We start from the raw sequence: 17,347 nt of genomic DNA, 5'->3' as shown, positions 1-17,347 counted from the left end.
TATTTGAAGAAGCCACCTTTCAAATGGAGGCAAAAGATTCCAGAAAAATCATTTAACCTATCCTCAAAAGTATTATCTTGAATTTTTAGATTAATTGATAACAACTAGTCTGTTCATCTGTTTTTATATTTCAAATCTTATTCTAAAGCAATAGCGTGGGTGTAACTATTAATTGTGTTTATATTCATCATTATCAATTATGTTATTTTTCTAGATAAGTGAAAACTTGAATGACATAAGAGAGATCTCTGATCAGTTAGACTAAAAGGCTATAATCCCTATATCTTCTTCAGGTGATCATTGTGCATATGTCACATATGTTAAATTTATTAACATAAAGATGTGAAATGGCTTCCAGTAAATAAAATCAATAATATTAACATATCAATAAAAAACGTCAAGACCAAGAAAATCTAAATTAGAGTGAAAGGTCAAACCTCAAGAGAGTAGTAAAAGCTTCTATGTTTCTTGGAGGGGTTATTTTGAGCAGAGCCATGGAGGATACATAGCCAATAAGCAGGCACATTATCAGAATAAAAGAGTGTACAACCTCATCTTATTTTTTTTTTACTTTAATTTCAGTATAGTTAATAGTGTTATGTTAGTTTCAGGTGTATAATATACTGATTTGATGATTCTAAGTGCTCATCATGATAATAGTACTCTTAATCCCCTTCACCTATTTTCTCTATTCCCCCTACCCAACTTCCCTCTGGTAACCAACAGTTTGTTCTCTATAGAGAGAGTCTGTTTCTTGGTTTGTCTCTTTTTTCTTTGTTCATCTGTTTTGTTTCTTAAATTCCATGTATGAGTGAAATCATACGCCATTTGTTTTTCTCTGACTGAAATTTCAAGTGGTATTATACCTTCTAGATCCATCCATGTTGCTGCAAATGGCAAGATTTCATTCATTTTTATGGTTGAGCAATATATCTACCACTTCTTTATCCATTCATCTATCCATGGACACTTGGGTTGCTTCCATATTTTGGCTATTGTAAATAATGTTGCAATAAACATAGGGGTGCATATGTCTTTTCAAATTATTGTTTTCATTTTCTTTGGATAAATATCCAGTAGTGAAATTACTGAAGCATATAATAATTCTGTTTTTAATTTTTTGAGGAACCTCCATACTGTTTTCCACAGTGGCTGTACTAGTTGGCATTCCCACCAGTAGTACAAAAGTGTCTCTTTTTCTCCACATCCTCGCCAACACCTGTTGTTTCTTGTGTTTTTTATTTTAGTCATTCTGACAGGTGTGAAGTTATATCTCACTGTGGTCTTGATTTGCATTTCCCTGACAAAGACAAAAGAAACCTCATCTTAAACACATATACCAGTGCGATTTCAGGGTTTGTTTTTAGTATTATTTTATTTTTTCCAAACTTTTTAATAGAATTTTTCAGTTGTTTCTCATTGACCACTGATAGCTGGATTCACCATTGTAAGCTTCATACTAGTTGTATCAAGTTTACTTTTCTGAGAGTCTCTTTATGGGATCAATTATGACACTATCATTTCTCTGATTTAATATGCTTCTCAGAATATTTTTTTTCTGTATTTTTAGTACATTGTTTCCACTCTTTATCATCCTGGGGAAAACAAATCCAAAGGGCATTTTATACAAAATTGTCTGGTCTCTGGAACTCAATACATTTTATAGTGCTTGAAACATTTTCATTGTCCATGCTGGTCATTTTGCTTTCCTCAAAAATAAATTTATATTGATTCATGATGTTCCACACTCCTTTTCCATTATTCTGGCTAGACACATTTTCAGATTATTTCTCGAAAGTTTACTCTTTACAAAAGCATTAAATATAGCATGAGATGGACGTTTGTGTGACTTCATCAGAAAAAGTAACCATTTTCAGCTAATGATGCAGTTTCAGGTTTTTATTACAGTACAAATCCTGAATATCATATTTGTAGATTTGTGTCAAATATCCTCACGTATTTTTTTAGAAATGTGTTACACACAAATGTTGGCAACTTATAATTCTAAGATAATAAGTTGTAAAAGAATATATTTTAAGACAAGAAGTCTATGGTACCTTATGCTGCTCTTAAGTAGGGACATAAAAGAAATATACCAATTAGTGAATTAAACTCTCAACAGAAAACTGGAGAACAAGGTGAAAAGAATAGGAAAGAAGTTATTTTTCCCAGGAAACTAAATAACTTGACTTTAGGTCAGCCTTTTGGAATGTAGTCAGGAAAACCAAAATAAGAAATGAGATGCAACTGGCGGGAAGTCAGGAAGACCATAAAAAGTGGCTCAGTGACTCCAGAGCAAGAAAAGGATAAAGGAACACATTGCCCCTTTATTACATGAAAAGAAAAGCAATAATAGTAGATACCAAAAAGCCATAGGTTTAAAATTGCTTTGTTGAGGATATTATTTTTTTCCAAAACTGAGTCAAAGCTTCACAGCTGAGGTGAGAGGATTAGTAGGGCTAGCACATTGAAGACATTATTCAAAATGCTCTCAATCACTGATTGTCTAAATACCTTATTCAAAAAATAAACTTACACTATCACGAATTTTAGCCAACATATATCTATACACTATATATTAGCATATTCTAAATAGATGATAAATTCCTTGAGTGGAGAAACTGGTTTGTACTTATTTTACACAGGCAAATTTCTAGCTCAGACCCAAAAGATTAGCAGATAGTCTAAAAATATTCATTAAATTCAATTAGGATTTGTAAAATACCTGACGAAATGTATTAAAAATGGCTTTTCAAAAAGTAAAATACATACATTGTAGCAGCTTGGATTCAATCTTGATTTTTCAGATAATGCCTTAGGTATTTATTTTCATCATGATATAAGTTTCAGGGCTTTCAATTTTTAATTTTTATTACTCTGGTGGAAAATACAGAAATATTTAGTAAAGGGACACTTTTTAGTTGAAAAATTATAGACAACTCAGTTTGGAAGGTATGTATTTTTAATTTTTAAAATTTTTTTCACAGCTTTATTCTAAACGTTTTTAATTTATTTTTTTACATTTTTTAAATTTAAATTCAATTTGCCAACATATAGTATAACACCAAGTGCTCATCCCATCAAGTATCCTCCCTCCTCATTGCCTGTCCCAGTCACCCCATCCCCCCACCCACCTCCCCTTCTGCAACCTTTTGTTTGTTTATCAGAGTTAGGAGTCTCTCATGGTTTGTCTCCCTCTCTAATTTTTCCTCCTTTCCCTTATGATCCCTTTCACCATTTCTTATATTCCATGTATGAGTGAAACCATATGATGATTGTCCTTCTCCGATTGACATTTTTAAAAAATCAACATTCAGGTATGCCTGGGCTCAGCGGTTGAGCGTCTGTCTGCCTTTGGCTCAGGGCATGATCCCAATCCGAGGGTCCAGGCCCACATCATGCTCCCTGAGAGGAGCCTGCTTCTCCCTCTGCCTGTGTCTCTGCCTATCTCTCTGTGTGTCTCATGAATGAATGGATGAAATCTTTAAAAAATAATGATAATTTTAAAAATAAAAATCAACATTCATTGTGTAGCTCATACAGTTAGGGGACATAAAATGATCGAAGCGTAGAACCGGTAACTGTTGTATCCAGCAAGGATTTTAGCTGCATTCTGCAAGAAGAGGGATGGCAAACATCTATTTTCAGTTTTGATCCAACCTAGTAGTGCCCCTCCCTTTAAAACATCCTCTCCAACACCCCCAGGCAAGCAGAATGCTGACCATGGGGAACCCAAAGACAGCAAGCAGTATGCTTAGAAACAAAGAACTCCAGGACCTTGAAACCCAAAATCCTAGGATAGGAAGTACTGGAAGCAGGAGAAAACAGAAAGAAAAAAAAAAAAAAAAAAGCATAAGAGACTGCCTTTTAACAGGCTAGTGAGCAGAATATTTAACAATTTGAATTTTGAGCTATTTTAGACAACAGACTGATCATTTTCTATAATTAGTAATAAGAGCCCTGATAAACAGAAGGGAACAGCCCCATAATTTACAGCACACTAAAAGAATGGCTTAAGATACCCTGAAGACAATTCTAAACCAAGGTCAGCTAAAACAAAGACACAAGTCTGAACTCAACCAGAGTTCAGAGATGAAGATATGATTACAAGAATATCATTGTACACTATATAGAAGTATCCTGAAGTAGAGATACTGTAGTCTATAAACTGAGCAGACAAACTTGGCACAGACCCTGGCTCTGACATTTTATAACTAACTATTTGATCCTCAGAACAGGAAACGAACTATTCTGAGCCTCTGTAGCACTTACTTTAAATGTCGTTGTAAATGACATGTGATTATTTGAAAGCTTCTGCTCTGGCACCTGATAGATTGCAAATGGACAGCAAGTAGTACCTATTTTTATTATGTTCTTTCTCTTATTGTTCTAGTAAGTCTTCTTTTAAGACAAATGAATAGGATACTCTTCATGGTTCTCATTCTGTAGTGTCACTTCAATTGCTTTCAAATAATGCTATGCTTTCCTCATAAATCCAGAGTTAAAGAAACTGCTTCAGTCAAGGACGAGAAGCAAAATGGGTAAGCAATGCCTACTCCAGAAATGTGGCCTAACGAGCCAGTGTCTGTTTTGAGGTGGCATAGAAGATAGTGGCAGGAAGATAATGGCAAGATAATGGCATAGAAGATAATGGCTTTTACTAATTTTTTCAGCTTTTATCTTGAAAATTATGAGTTCAGGAGACAAGAGATGACTGCTTGAAGGGGTAGCAAAAGGATTACTCTTTTACCAAGAATGTCGGGCATCAGAATCTTTAAAATGTCACTTATAAAGGGTTCAACATAAAGTACATAGTCAGTACATGCTATTTTGTTTTTAAAAGGGAAGGAAAAGAAAATAACATAGGTTAATCAATTTCACATAATCACATGTTAATTACTAAATAAAACCATACACTTGTTTCACATTAGGATGATACTAAAGGAAGTTAAATTCTAAACTCTGCAATAAGATACGAATTACAGCAAAACATTTACAATTAGGATTTGACACTTCAGATCTCTCATAATATACGATCATTTGAATCATGAAGTTCCTGAATTACTGTTACTTTCCATGACCTGGTGCTACTTTGGAAGACATAATTGCCAAGAACTTTTGATCATCTTTATCACTAAGCATAATTATTCACTTTGGAAAAGTATAGTTGGAGGCTCTAGAGCAGAGATGACAGTCAGCATCATTGAACTCCTCTCCCACCTACACTCTGCAGTCACCTGCTTCCACCTCAAACTCTCCTTCCAGAAGAGAGCTCTTGCAGCGATGGATCATTTGGGCTCTGTGTCCCACAACCCTGAACTCCAAGAAGAGGCTTTTGCCTTCTGATTTCTTTGGCTTAATGTGTCCATCAAAACCAAAATAACAAAACAAAAGAAGAACTAAGTAAGGTCCAAGAATCAATACTAGACTGTAACTATCATAAAGAAGAGTTCTGTTTTCCACTGTGTGTGTGCGTGTATGTGTGTTTCTTACTGGTGATTTAACTGCTCTATCTTGAAGTACCATTCCTTCAGTTATAGTAGCACAGAGTGGTTCAAGTTTGTTTACACATAAAAACACATGTGTTCAGATTTAAAATTTTTGGTATAATTTTGTAAACATTATCAAAATGCTCGCCAAGTTAAGTGCCAGGAAAGTCCATCACTAACTGCCCAATTTTTCATACTAACAGATATCCAAGGAAGGGCTACCCCTTATATTTTCAAAATAGAGTTGGCTACATGCTTATTTTTTAAATACACCTATTTAGAAAAACTAAGTATATTTTTACTGTGCCAAGAGTGATTTATTAAAGAAAATAATACTTAGCTTCAAATTTTCTGAAATCTAACAAAAATTTTCATGAACCACTCCTAACAGCCAGTATAAGAACAAAATTCTTCACACACATACAAAAAAAAAAAAAAAAAAAAAAACTAAAATGACTTATTTCCACATTTTCCACAGGTTTCTTGCAGCAGTTTGAACTAAGAAGGTTTTCTATGAAATGCATTCATTTGAGAAAGTTTGAACAAATGGGTAGAAATGATTGACAGAACATTTCCTTCTAAATAGGTGACCTCCACATGTAGCTCAGTGACACTCATACAGATAGACCTTAATAAATGCCTGCTGGTGGATGTGCATGTTTTAAGCACATACTCCATTAGCATCATTGATCCACATTCTTTGCACCATATGCTTCAATTAAGTATGAAGTGCCAGTGTTTTACAATTGTGGTTTAGAGTTCAGTTAGTCATCCAGTCAACAAACATTAAGTTCGTGCTATTCATTTATTTATTCATTCAACAAATATTTACTTCGTGCCTATAATATGCTCAATCCTGACCTTAGTTTGGGAAATTTAGCAGTGAATCCAACTGATAGTTTCCATTTCTGCCAGAAACGTACAGACCAGAGAAGAAGGAAGCAAGGAAGCAAGTAAATATATAAGCAAGACTATTCAAGTAGTGCTGAGTGCTTAAATTAGAATATTGAGACGGAGTTTAACTTGAAGGAGAAAGATGACCTTTTTTAGACACCGGAGACAGGAAAAGTCTCTCTAAGATATTGGTTTCTGAAATAAATGTAGTTAGCAATTCAAAAATCCAGAAAAATAAATTTCCAGGCAAAGAAAAGAATTAGGGAAACTGAAAGGAGTTTAGTTACTTTGTGGAACAAAGATCAAATGGCTGAAGAATGATAAGTATTTTTATTTTATCATAATTGCAATGAGAAGATAGCTGAGCATTTTTTGAAATCAAGTTTATTGAAGAATAATTAGTACAAGTAATTTGTACCAGAAAATCATCCATTTTAAGTGTGTAGTCAATGAGTTTTGTCAAACGTTTATAATCATGTAACCATTATCCTACACCATAATTAAGAAATACAATATTTCCATCACTTAAAAAAGTTACTTCATGCCCTTTTGCAGTCAATCCTGTCCCTTACCACAAACCACTGGGAATCACTATAATTTTGTCCTATAAATGGAATTACACAGTATACAATATGCAGCCTTTTGTTTCTGGATTCTTCCACTTCACGTAATGCTTTTGAGATTTGTCCATGTTGTTGCGGATTGATTTGGAATCCCATTCGGTATAAAACAAGCAATGTTGACTCAGCGATTAGACAGACATACAAGTCTAAAGCTCCCAGGAAAGGTCAGATCTACAGTCAAGATTCTGGAGTCTCAACATTCACATGGTATTTAAAACCATGAGGTTAAACACTATCACCGAAGGGGAAAGTGAAGGACTGAGCCCTGGCATCCTCCAAATGTCAGAAAGAGCCAGTAGATCAAGAAGAAATATACAGTGAAGTAAGAAGAAAATAAGAAATATCACCGAAGCCAAAGGAGAAGGCATTTCAAAACAAAGAGAATGGTTATCTGTGTCAAATATCACATTGGATGAGGTATTACTATTGATTTGTCAAGCTGGAAATGTTGATTACCTTGATGAGAGCTGTTTTAATGGCCCCATGCCAGACAGTGAAAAATGATTGGTTTTCCCCAGTGAACCAAGAGGTGAGAATACCGACCCTCTCAGAACTAATTTGTGCCTTCAGTTTGGTTCTTTATTAACTGCATATAGAGACTGGGAATTTAACATATAACTAGCTATTCGACAGAAGAGTTTAGAACTTTAGGGAAAAAAATGGAATTCTTTGGTTCTTCCTCTTTGTCCCCTCAACAAAATTTTGATACAATTACACTAGAGAAGAATGGAGTGTTATCATTTTAATGCTAACAGTGAGAGAAGGATACCATTTCCTTATATGTAAAGGAAGAGATTTACTCTTTTATAAATTAATAATTCAGAATATGTTTGAAGACACAACCAATTAGCTGCAGTAATTTGCATTTTTATGTTTTTTCATTAGTTTTCTAGGTCCTTTTCTGCTGTTTCTGTAATGAAAATGCAATCTTTCAAAGGTGAATAGCTTTTTTGTATTTGCTTGGTAATGAGCTTTCTGCTATTATCAATTGGCCAATTTCATAGATTTCGCATAACATGTAGCTGTTGGTACTGAAAGGCTACCAAAGCCATATGATTTTGAGTTTCATTCTTTAACTTCGTGCTGAAATTCTTCTTCTGCTAAAAATGTGTTGGATAGATTTTTTTTGTTTGTTTCTGTATTTTGTTGCTGTTGTTGTTATATATTTTTTAGTTTTGCTGAGCTTTTTATATGGGTTGGACTCAGACCAATATTCACCAAGCATCAACTACAAATTCCACAGAATGTTGTATATCTGACTTATTTAATCCAAAACTCAGCAGTGTATTCCTGCTGCAGCATTACAGGAAGACAGACTATGAGTGAGTAGACAACACCACATGATTAAAACCGTGCATCATAAAATTATTCCCTCCTCCAAATTCATACAAATTTTTTATCCTCAGGCCTGACCCACCAAGGGCAAAAAAGATTGAGACAGAGATGTGTGTAGTATATTTTAAATCTAACTGACAAGCTTTAAAAACATAAAGTCATCATTATCATTAATAAATGTTAGTTAGATACACTGGAAACTCCATTAACCATCAGTGAATTAATTGTTTAATTGTTCAGTAGGTGAACTTTCACTCTGAGTGACATCTTTAAGCATCGTAGGGGTCTCCGCTAATCACCTGGTTCATTAAAACTGGAGAAGCTGAGTTGTAAATATTTATAGACTTATTGTCGTCAAAATAAGTCTTATGGTTCTTGATTGCAACACCAAGGAAAAGAAAAAAGAGAGACATTACCGAAAAACAATGCATAAACCCAAATAAAAATAGAAAAGAATAGCACAATTATGGGAGAGACGATATCTTTGTTCTTCATAGCCCTGAGGCAAATTGTGACATGAGTAAAATTTGGTGTCTCCCTTCTCCAGAGACCAGATCCTTATTTTCATGACCTTCCACCACAAGTGTGCCAACAACAGACCATGTCAGTCATGGTAGCCTGGCTATATTGTGCTATGATAACAAGTGACACCAAAATCTCAGTAGCTTAGCACACACCAAAATCTGCTACACATCTGGGCAAAACACAAGGTCATAAGTCCTCAGTGATCTGACTACTTCCATATTGTGGCACCTGCCTCTTCTCATGATTCCATGTTCACTACAGCAGGGGGAGAGTGCACTGGAAGGTCCTGCGCCAGCAATTGAATGCATCAGCATTGAAATGGCAACCATCTCACAACCCAAAAACCAGAACTACTTAGATAAGCCTGCAAGGGATGCAGCAAAGTTTAAATTTCCCATGTGCTCCCCCCACAAAAAGGTGTATCAGAAATGAGTGATCACTAGAAGTTTCTACACACTGACACTACCTATAAAAAAAAATGCCCAAGCTCTCAATCTTTCCTACTCTGTAAAATTTGCCCAGAAATCTGAACTACTAAGTTGACAAAATCTTATCCTGAGCACCCTTCTGTCCTCTCATTATACACATGAGCAACACAGGTGAGGGAAAGGCTTTGTCCTGGGTCCTTCTTTGTTCATTTCCATGACTTTTTTCTAGCATGTCATGACTCTTACACTCTGGGTTAACCCCTTCTCTCCTCAACTTCAGATCCATATATTTAATGCCTATTAGTATCTCCATTTGTGTGTCTAATAAATATTCCAAACCAACATGTCCCAGCTGAACTCTTCATCTTTATGCGAAAATCTTCTTCATTCAACCTCAATTAATAGCAACTCCATTTTTCCAGTTGCCTAGGCCAAAATCTGGGAGTCATCTTTGATTCTTCTCTATCATACTCCACATCCAATCCATCATGAAATTCTTTTGCCTCTAACTTCAAAATATGTCTCTGAAAAAAAAAATATGCCTCTGGCTGATGTAAACTGGCTGAGTCATTCTTTTGGTTGTGTAGTACCTCTTCCACAGCAGAAACTCTCTGGTACATGTTAGTGCAGGATGCAAATATCTTTACATTCTGTGGCTAATCCCATAGGTCCTCTTGCTCCAATTACTTATTCCTATTCTGCTAATTTTGCTCCTTCCAGAATATGATCAATCAGCTAAGTCATTTTGCCACTGTTCAGAAGTCTACATTTAGCCTTACCTCAATTTCTCCATGTGAAGTGGACTACTAAGTACAATGCCCAAAGATATGTCCATTAAGAATTCTCCACTCACCTCTAACAGGGTCACCCCTAAATGGGGTTGTCATGCAGCAGCAGTTCAATGTTGACATTCATAAACATACCAAGCCAACCCATTCATGAATCAAGCTCTCCTTCTGTGCAAGCTAGTCATCAGAAACCCCCACTCCCCCAAGTGTGAGAGATAAGGCAGTGACAATGAACCATTGGAATGTGGCCAGTGAGCTTTCTCGTCCTCCTTCCCCATAAATACCTAGTACAAAAGCCAAACCTCAACCAATATCCAAAGGGGAAAAGGCTTCTGTGGTTGCCTTCTCCTTGGAAATTCCTATCATGAATTATATTTCAATAATGTTACTTTCATTCTGCCTCATATTATAGACATTTGTAAGCAGGTCTTATCATGTTCAGTTTTTTCCCCATTAAAATAGAACCTCCTAAAGTTGTAGACCATGATTCCTTTACTTTTGTATGTCCTGCAGTGCCCTGCACTGTGCTACAAATAGCATGGTCAAGTCTATACATTTGAAATACAGAGAAAAGAATCTTGATTTGTGCATAAGCTGAACAATGTGGAAATTACCTGAGAATAAAAAGATAGCATTGTCTGGAAAGACAGCAAAATACTATAAAAACATTATTGGGTTCCATACAAAGTAATCCAGTGCTAGGAAGGCAAAGGTCTAAGTCTTCATAGCCTAATGAAGGAACATGGACTTTGGAGTTGAACTATATTAGTTTTGAATACCACTCATTACATGTTGAAACTTGAGCACAGTATTTAAATGTTCTGAGCTTCAGAATCTCTGTTTGTGAAAGGAAGGAATGTTTCTCCTGCAGACTTGCAACAAGACATATGAAGTAACATATATATAAGGTTTCTTGAAGAGAGATCAGCATACAGAGCATATATATGTAAGTGCTTGATAATTCTGGTAGTTCTGTCAAATATGACTTGATATGTGCTAGCATATAAAACAGTAAACAAAGCAAGCCTAGCTGCCCTTCAGAAATAGTCAAAAGAAATGACATCAGCAATTTATTGAACAAAAGGAAACAAGATGAATCAGTACAAGACACAATAAGCAAGTGGCTTTGTGATATGGGAAAAAACCCAGACCTGTGTGTTAGATGTGAGTCAAGGCTTTTCAGCTTCTTCTTCTTCTGTTAGATTGTGTAAAACATTTAAGATATGAAGCAGAAATCAATTTTATCAAATCAGTTCACTGAATAAGTCAGCCAGCAAATATACATTTTACTTTTGCAGAAACTATTTTTGAGAATGTCCATGACTCACATGGAGTCCCTCATAGGGGCAAGAATTACCAAGGTAGGGTCTTCATCTCTAACCATAGAGAATGAGACAGGAGTAGCTGTGAGTGCCCATTCCAATTAGATTAAAAAAAAAAAAAAATCCCCAGGTCTTTAAGTTGCTCAGTGGGAAAGCAAATAAGGCATAGAGAAGACTTACTATTCTGTGTGTTCCCTTAGCTTACCTCCTCCCTTTCCAACACTCCCTCTCTGTTGATTCTTGCATCTCTCTGGTCCTAGAGACTGGAGACTACATCAAAGAAAACTGTTGCAGCCAGGAAATCACCAACACTAAATTTTCACAGTTCGAGTGGTCTAACCACTCAGATTACCACTGACACTACCTCACTCTCTTGCCCAGCTTCCTTCCATGCCTACTTTCCTGCCCACCAAGCCATGACTGCTATAGCAGGGAGAGCCAGACCACAGAAACCACATCCTTGAAGAGTGCAGTTTCCATTCACTGGTTTTCCAATGGCTTAATGGTGCCACTGCCCAAGTCCAAGAATCATAGACCTTGAGAATTGTTTAAAATACGAAAGCCTATTAATCAATGTGAAAATAATAAGATTAGAAACACCATTTTTAATGAAGCCAAATAAAACTACATTTATTTTGTACTGTTCTCTTTATGGCTTTAGGCAATAGGCAAGAGTTGATTCTTGAATGACGACAGAATATAAGAGATCCTTAATTTTATTAAATATGCCCTTAATACTTTTACTACCAGTATCCAATGAATCCGCAGTGTTTAAGATAAGGTTATTCCAAAATTCAAATACTCATTAGTTACATTTTATTAGGTAGCCAACATACTCTCCACTTCATTCCACAACTGCAAAATATAATAAGAGATCCATCAAATATGGTGAAGACACAGTTAAAATTTTATTTTTTAATTCTATTTTTATCTAATATTTATTCTGTGCTCACTCAGTGCTAGGCACTTCACATGGATTATCTCACTAATGCTAAAAACATTTCTTGGATGATAGTAATACAACTGCCTTCATTTGGTTAATAAGGAAACGGAGGAAGAGAGAACTGAACTTGCCCAAGGCCGTTCACCAGTAAGAGGCAGTCAGGACTAGAACAAAGACTGTCCAACTCCAGAGAGCCCCCACCCCCACCCCCATCCTCAGGGCCCCTCTGGACTGAGTCAGAAGGGCTGGGCTATCCACAAGTGACACGATGTCAGTTAACCCAAGTATTTCACCTAAATCTGATATTCTTTCCGTATACTAAAATGTTAAATGAGTTGAATAATATTCAAAAATATTTATGAAATCCAAACTGTTTTATGTATTAATGACTGGCTAATGGCTTGTAATTAAAGCACAATCTGTTAAACCCAACAAACAAACAAAATAGCTTATCGGTATGGAATGTAAGCAGGGAATGTATTAATGGACTACTGTTTTTCCCTGCTGCTATATTTGGCATTTCATTAGCTCACAAAGTGTATAGCAGAAAGAGAGTAGATTGGCTTTCTGGGTAAGAAAATGCATGATACCTTTCAATTCTCACGTTTATTAAACCCTCCAAATCTCTGCTATCACTGTCTATTGCCAGATAGCAATGCAGCATGTGCTGTACGATGCAAAAGGACAATGCCAGTGGGCTTGAGAAAATGGGCTCAAATCCCCTTAGGAGCAGAAACCTGGACTTTTTCCTTGACCACAGAAAACACCAAGAAATCATGGCTATCTTTTTTTGCAGATGTCTGCTACTGATTAATAGTATGATGAGGCAAGAGCCTATGAGTGACATTGCCCAAATACATCAGAACTCATGGAAAAACACCCAAAACGCATACCACTTCTAACGGCGGGTTAGTAATAACATTTTTGCACACAAACAACAGACACATTTCTTATTTGATTTTTCATTCACTGATGGCTTATTATGGGAAGCCACTAGATACATAGCCATCACGTGAAAATAAATATCTGTTCTCAGCTACAGTCATTTCTTCTTACTTTTGATTGCATCCTCTTCTAACATCTGTTTCTCAAACAATGGTAGGTTTCATACTTATAATGCAAATACTTAACAGGAATCCATTCTTCAGAGAAAAACAAAAATAAACCCTCAAGGTTCCGATTAGCTTTATTAGAGTGTCTGGAAATACGGCTGCATTCCTGGAAAAACGTTTCAAGTTACTGCTCTTTGAATCAGAATTATTAGTATTCGAAAGAAGAGAACTATGTTGCCCTTCTAAATATTCACTCAAGAAATCTGCAGGAAATAGACCCAAACTCTGTGGTCTTCACAATAATGCTGGGCTGTGAGTTCGAATACAGTTGCTCCTTTTGGAAATGACCAGAAGTGGCAGATGAACTCTCAGACATTAAAGTCCAACTAAACTGAAGGCTTGTGAGATTGATTCCATTCAATAATTTCCTTATCTATCTTATCATTATCATCATCATCATTGTCAACGCCAAAGAAATCTTTTGTGCTTTTAGGAACAATATTCTGAAATTGACACATCCTAGCAAAGTAAGCTTGTCAAATTCAGAAATGCCTTCACAGGCACAATAATGGGATTTTAAATTAAACACAAATTGCAATCCTTAACTTGCCAACGAACAGCAGTTACACACACTATGTTATTAATATTTATTCTGCATAGCAAAGTCACCAGGCTTGCTTGCTCTGATAGACACACCTTCCCTCTCTGGCCTTGTTTGGGGGTCTTCTTAGGTATACCAGCTTGACCAGTCTTGGCATCAGCAAAGTAGGGAGCTGACCATGTGTGCTTTTTGGGCTCTAACTTCTCCCCTGCCTTGTCTAAAATCACCACTTCTAAAGCATATTGAAAGATTCACATACAGAAAAGGAATATTCTAGTAGGAAGACATGGCAATAGTAAGCTCCAAGGGATTATAGTAAACTAAACCCTAGAATGTGGTAAGTCAACAGGTAGATAGATCCTAGAGTGGTGTCTCAATGGAAGACCGGGACAGGACAGACCCATCTTAGAGTTAGAAAATCCATTTCAGGAGCCTGAGAGCTAGATGGTAGAAGGAAAATATCTAAGAAAATAGCCTGAATCACCGAGTAGCTATTATGCTATCAGGAAGCTTGCAAATGCTATGCCCTTGAAATAGAGTTGCCAGACTTAGCAAATAAAAATGCAGGATACACAGGCACTCCAATAAATTTGAATTTCAGATCAGCAACAAATAATTTTTTAATAGAAGTCTGTCCCATGCAATATTTGGGACATATGTACATTAAAAAATTATTTGTTTATCCGAAATTCAAATTCAACTGAGCATTCTGTATTTTGTCTGGTGGCCCCTCCTCCCCTTTAAATAACAGATGTTTCTGCCTGAATTGTACCTGTAGGCCTGTGTCTACCAGAACAGCAGTTCTCAAAGGACGGTCCCTGCATCGTGCACCTGGGAAGTTGTTAGAAATGCAAATCCTCCTTCCCAGTGCAGACCTAACCCATGCCTGGGGCCCAGCAATTATACCAAGGCCTCTGGGAGACTCTGCTATACGCTCAAGGTGGAGAACAGTCTCCCAGAGCACCTGAAGGCTGAGGCTCTGGAGGGTTGGTGAGATAATGAATAAAAGAGAAGAATTTGATCTGAGGAGTCTATAAGAAAGGGATCCCAGATATATTAACCGGATTGAAAACCTGCGATTCCTGATCCCCTTGCGAGGTGACTGTATGCATTTGGTTTGATTCCTGCCATCTCCTTGTTCATTTTAGCAATTATTAACAAAACCAGCTACAGAAAAGAGTTTATGTGTTTATCTGCAGGGACATGGATGATGGAAATACCTGCCATTTTTGAAGGAAGAGTCGGAAAACAGAGAATAAATGAAGCCTTAGGCTCTGGGGCTTCCACAAAATGGCCTCCAAGTCCTGGAAAATGAGGCATGGGGAGTTCCAGGCAGGAAGATCCTTGTGTTTCCTGATGGGAGTGAGGAGGTGAGCGTGGAAGATGTTTCTCTCAGCTCACAGTCACTCTGATGGACTCAACATGGCAGACCTGGTGTTCTCTGCCCCTGGTTCCTGCGGTATGCCAGCATGTGACAGCAGCTGGGAGAGAACCCCTCAGCAACATCCCGGCCACACTATGGGATGATGCAGCTCCAAGATGTACTTGCTGTTTCCAGGCCTCCCTGCCCCCACACCCATCATCCCAGGGGCACCTTCATCCTGAAGAAGGAAAGCCCCCTCACCTCCGAGCTGCAGGTTAAAGGGGCTGCTTGCATCCAGTCCACTCCCAAACTCATTTTCTCTTTAATTAACCAGAGAAACGCAGGGTAGCCTAGTGATTAAGAGCAGGGGCTCCCAGGTCTCTGTACTTAACAGCTGTGCCTAAGTTTTCCTTCCTATAAAATGTAGGTAATTATAATACCTATCTTTGAAGATTGCTATAGGATTGAAGAGCCTATGCATGTAAAGTTTAGAACAACGTCTGGCTTACAGGAAGTGCTCAATAAACGTTAGCTGTAATTATTACTATTACTGCTCCTATTAGCACTACCACTAGCAATCATATTCCCTGGACTCAGTGTTCAGACGAAAGAAGTGAAAAGTGATATCATGTCAGAAGATAAAACACTGTGGGCTGGGCTGTGCTTTCCCAAAGTCAGTCTATGATTGAAAGCTTCATTGGGTTTCCTAAAAACCAATGCAGGAGCTCCTTGTATATACAGGTTCCAATTCTCCAGCGTCAGAGGTCTGATCTGGCAAATATGGACTGGAGCTCCAGAATCCAGGTGTCCAACAAGTACCCTGGGAGTCTCTGGCAGTTTCTGAGGTGTAGGAGGGAACCCCTGTTCTGGCAGATGATGTCCCCTAAAGCACAGGTGCCCACAGCTTAAAAGAAGAACTTTTTAAGATAACACATACTTCCATGTGATCACTTGCTTCCTTCTCCTTCAAGTAACACCCTGAAAAGTAAATTGATGGAAAATGTTTGGTGTTTTACTACAAGACTCGCAGTTCTGTTGGCTTCAGAAGAGGTTCTTTCACTCTGATGACACGTGGGTAACAACAGTAGCTGTTAGGTGTGAAGTGTTCACAATGTGCCAGTGCTATCCCAGGCGGTGGTTGTTCAGACCATCTATCCTTTCCAGGAAAAAGTATTATTCTCATTTTCCAGTTGAGAAAGCTGGAACATCAAGTTGTTAAGCACTTGCCTACAGTCACACTGCTACAAAATGACAAAATCAAGATACGAGTCCATCAGACAATAGAGCTCAGGCCTTTCTTCTCTACACCAGTAGCTTCCAAGCATCAGTGGGGGTGGGTGGCGAGGGAAAGAAACTCATCTGAACATTTTTCTTAAAATTCAGCTTCCTGGGTCCAAAACACAAAGATTCTGGTTCAGTAGTCCTTGTTGGGGTCTAGAAACCTGTGTGGTGAAGAAGCAGCCCATGTAATTCTGATGCAGCTGCTCTCAGCCTACCTTGGGGAAGTGCTATTCAGTACAATTGGTCTCCCTTTGTTTTTGTTTTTGTTTTTTTTTTAAGATTTTATTTTTTTAGAGTATTTTAAGTTCACAGTAAAATTGAGAGGAAGGTACAGAGAGTTGCCACATATCCCCATCCTTACACATGCACAGCACACCCTCCCCTCAACAATCAACATCCCCCACCAGGGTGGGACATTTGTCACTATATGTCAACTTTCATTGACATATCATAAGCACCCAGAGACCATAAGATTCACCCTGGTGTCATACATTCTGTGGGTTTGGACAAATGCATCAAGACATGGTTCCAGCATTATAGCATCACACAGAATATTTGCACTGCCTGAAAAATTCTCTGTGCTCCTCCACCTTGATTTTGAATCCCTCAACCCCAGTGAATATAAAGAAGCTTAAAAGAAGTCGCAATTTTTTCCCAAAATAACAGTTTGCTGTTGATTTTTAAATGTTTAAATAAAAGTTGT

General features: G+C 37.3%; 1 long non-coding RNA gene across 2 annotated transcripts in view; it reads left to right on the top strand.

Annotated features, from left to right (window-relative positions):
- Positions 1 to 16,621, top strand: part of LOC140600702 (uncharacterized) — a 29,853-nt gene extending 13,232 nt beyond the window's left edge. For both annotated transcript variants that reach the window (XR_012003865.1, XR_012003864.1), the window contains exon 3: positions 15,200 to 16,621. This is a non-coding gene — a long non-coding RNA (uncharacterized lncRNA). The remainder of the gene's footprint in view (positions 1 to 15,199) is intronic.
- Positions 16,622 to 17,347: the final 726 nt, after the last annotated feature.

This window comes from Canis lupus, chromosome 12 (genome assembly GCF_048164855.1).
Source record: "Canis lupus baileyi chromosome 12, mCanLup2.hap1, whole genome shotgun sequence".
In the NCBI taxonomy this organism is placed as follows: Eukaryota; Metazoa; Chordata; class Mammalia; order Carnivora; family Canidae; genus Canis; species Canis lupus.
The sequence above is the reverse complement of the archived record's forward strand: the minus strand, read 5'-3'. Positions and strand labels throughout refer to the sequence as shown.